At 27.8% G+C, this 4,133-nt stretch overlaps 1 pseudogene; it reads left to right on the forward strand.

The window, feature by feature from the left end:
- The first annotated feature begins 3,073 nt into the window (after nucleotides 1-3,073).
- LOC120143394 lies at nucleotides 3,074-3,838 on the forward strand (annotated as a pseudogene).
- Nucleotides 3,839-4,133: the final 295 nt, after the last annotated feature.

Below are 4,133 nucleotides of genomic sequence, written 5' to 3' on the forward strand. Positions count from 1 at the left end.
TGTAGGGTAAAATTGTTTCTTGTGATCAACTATCTTTAGAGCAAATAGTAAAAAACTCTCTATTGATATGTTCATTTTAAGTCCTAAATTCAATACTCATTAAAATCAAAATTCTCTCCTCTTATAAATTGTTCCAAAGAACAAAAAAAGTGTTCCTTGTGAGTCGTGCCTATTGAAAGGCACATTTGATAGGATGCGTTATTGTCATGTGTTGTATCATGTTGCTATTTAAATTATAACATAAAACTTTGGAATGTACCATTTTGTGCTTACATGTCTTGACTGAGGTGATTTTTTTTTACTAAATCTACGCAATGACAATGAGTCAAAAACGTCTTATCACCTTTGTTTTGTCCAAAATAACATCATTCTTGTCTTTAAATTTGCAATTTTAGATTTTTTATAGGAAAATTAAAAAAAATCGTTCTTTTTTGAATTGTCAAATATAAAATGTTGGTTTTTTCTTAAAAAAATATTTATAAAGGTCTGGTATTCATGATTTTACTACAAATTTTACCACAAATCTATACATGGTTCTTCACAAATGCAATATAAAAAGGGTAAATTACTCATTTAGTACTTAAATTATCAATTTTAATATATTTTAACACATAAATTTTAATTTTTTTTTTAAATTATAGTTAAAGTTTAGTTTTTTTTTTCATTTTCATATCTTTTTTAAAATTTAAAGTTAAGTTTTTTAAAAGAATATAGAAAGTTTAGTACAAAATTTCTAACATCTATGTCACTAGGATAAAAACGTGCTTTACCAAATATGCCTTCTAAAGTATACTATTAAAATATATTATTTTTAAAAATAATTTCTTAAAACATGTTTAAGTAATAAAACCAACAAATAAATCTAAATTATTAAAATAAAAAAGTGTGAGATCTTTGGCACAGCAGATTCCATAATAGGAAGAGGTCAAGCAAATATCACGCGTTTGGGACCATGCATGGTCCACACGTGGACCAATTTGCAACCGGGAACCTGCTTTTACCTTAAACCATCTCTCCAACACAAGCACGCAATCCAACGCTCGTGACTATCTGATCAACAAGATCGCCAAGTTGCCAGTCACCCTTGGTCCACGTGTGTCAATTCACTTGGGTTGGGTCACCTACCTTAGGTCCCCCATCCGTCAATCATTTATTGCTCCCTCAAATAAAAAAAACTAAAAACTAAAAAGATATTTCTTCTATTAATCCGATAGATGATTACAAAATTAGACAAAACATCAAACCAAATAAAACATTGTAATGAATATAAATTATTAATTTATCAAAAATGTTACATGCTGTTACCATCAAACCATTTTTCCTTTCTTAAGTGGTAAAAAGGTAAATAAAGAATCTCGTTTGTCCTTTTTTTAGAAACACATTTTTCTTTGATTCAAAAGTAGATTTTTTTTTCTTAAATTTTTCTTTGAATTCTCGAGTTTAAACATTATAAATATTAAAGATGTGAGTCAACTGATTGAGAGCTATCTTTGTACATATATTATTTTATATTTATCTTAAATTTATAAAAAATAATAAATTAAAATATATAGGAATTTATTAAATTATATAAAAAGTATTTTTTGATTAATAAATTTTTAAATATTATAGAATGATGATTAATTTTTTTAAATTATTATAAAAATATTCTCTTGTAATATTAAAATAACAATATTTTTATAATTTTAAGGTTGATACATGTAAAAATCATTTTGTAAACTTTTTAATGATTATTTTACAATCATTTAAATAGATTAATAATTATTTTATGTTTAAAAAAGCATTTGTAAAAGAATTTTATTTTTATATAATTCAAAGATCTCTATGTATTTTATCATAAAATATAAATATGAATGGAAGCTAATTACATAAAATAATAAAAAGAAACTGAATTTTAAAGGATAAAACGACATGTTTGCCCTTCATTAACTACCCTGACATTATGAGTTTCTGTCGTCTTCCCTGCAATAGAAGCAACCGTTACACTCTTCGTGTGATGTGATTTGACCATGCTGTCCTTTCATAAATTAACCCCAATTTATGAATTAATAGAATTATTATAATTCGAGTTAGTGTTTTTGAAAATAATAATTTTTGCTTGACTTGACTCAACAAAAAAGATTGAGATTGACAACAATTTCGTAGGGGACAGGATTATTTTTGTTGCATTATTTGAGTTTTGCTTGTGAGAAAAGGAAGCGTAATTCCAAAATAATACAATATTTCAATTAAAATAATTTTTCTTTTAATGTTAAATTTTGTGTTAAATATTTTAGTAGGGTATGATAATAACACAGCCAGATAGATGAAAAAAATATTATTTAAAATAATAATCCTATATTATTTTAGTAAAAGAAAAAGTTTAAAAAATTGATGCAATTTTTTTTAAAAATGTAAAAAAACATGATTTTGTGTTCCCTATAAAAACAATATTGACCTATTATCATGCACATAAAAGGGGAGAAAAACAAGATAACATAATGCAAATAATGGACCGCCATGTTTAAAAGCTTAACACACGTGATTGATTAGATTTCTTTATCATTTCGTCAAACCTCTTATTCAACATAGATAAGTAGTTTGTATGAAGGTTATTGAATTTTGATATTGATCGTCATTTTCAATGGTTATTTTTAATTTTCTTCGTATTTTTAGGTTTCTTATATACTTTTGTTTAGTATTTATGTGACCATTGTCTTCAAATTTATCTCTTTATTCTGATTTGTTGTAGTTTTGATTCCTTTCATTATTAATAAGATCCAATTGCCATTGTTCAATTTTTTTTAGATTTGATCATATATTCTCCTCTAAATTTGTAATATAATAAAATGAAAGAAGAAGAATTTTATATAATATATAAAAGAATACAAATTATTGTAGAAAATAATATTTTCAGTTTGTAAATTGGACCCCTAGAGGAGGACAAAAGAATCATTTCCCATTTTTCTAAACTTTATTGAAAACACTATTTTCATTTTTTTTGGTTGTAAAGACTTGATCTCTTCTTAAACATTTCATTTCCATTTTAACTCTCTTTTTCGTACGTTTCTATGCATTCGAAACAGCATCATCCATGGCATTTTTCACCACCACCACCACCACCAAGAAAAACCTCATAAAATTCCTCCATTTCCTCACGATCATCTCCTTATTCTCAACATTTCCTTCCTCATCATCGTCTTCGTCGCCGCCTTCGATCCACGATCTCCTCGTCTCGAGAGGCTTACCGAAAGGATTACTCCCCAAGGAAGTGAAATCCTACACACTCTCGGATAACGGAACCCTCGAGGTCTTCCTCGACGAACCGTGCCTGACAAAGTACGAGATAGGGTGTTGTTCGACAGTGTGGTGAGGGCTAACCTTAGCTACGGCAGCCTAATTGGTGTGGTCGGTTTAAGCCAGGAAGAACTCTTCCTTTGGTTGCCTGTTAAGGACATAATTGTCGATGACCCTATGTCTGGTCTAATTTTGTTCGATATTGGTGTCGCTTATAAACAGCTCTCTTTGTCTCTTTTTGAAGAACCTCCTCACTGTAAACCTCAAGGTACTTCCATGGCTTCCTCTTTGTTGATTAGCATTATATATATATATATCGTTTTGAGCTAGTATCGGGTGGGTTTTTTTCAGGAATATTGAAGAATCTAGCGAGGAAGCAGAAAGGGTTTGAGGCTGTAAGATAAAAGATTCCAAGCTGTGTCAACTTCTTTTTGTTTCTAGAATACGTGATGATTAATTAGGTTTTTTTTTAATATAATTTTAATTAAATATAAGTAATTTTGAGTTATTTTTAGAGTTGTCAAGAAATGTGATTTCATGGAAACTAATGTTCTAATGACATTTAGAGATCCACTCTCTAGAGATTTTAGATTAAAACAGTTATATTTGTAGAGCATGAGCTATTAATTAATTGACTAAGAAAAATTTTAAAAAAATATTACCTTATAATAAAAACTACTCTTTATTTTCAATTCTTTATTTCAGACAAATCTTAAATGAATTTCTAAACTTTTAAGTTAACATAAAGGTTTATATATATATATATATCCATCATAATTTTCAAGTTATTTTACAAGGGAAAGTTGGGTTAATGTTGTAGCATTATTAAATGGACCCAGAAGCACCTAAATGTAGGG

Source organism: Hibiscus syriacus, unplaced genomic scaffold (genome assembly GCF_006381635.1).
Source record: "Hibiscus syriacus cultivar Baekdansim isolate YM2019G1 unplaced genomic scaffold, ASM638163v2 tig00110847_pilon, whole genome shotgun sequence".
Classification (NCBI taxonomy): Eukaryota; Viridiplantae; Streptophyta; class Magnoliopsida; order Malvales; family Malvaceae; genus Hibiscus; species Hibiscus syriacus.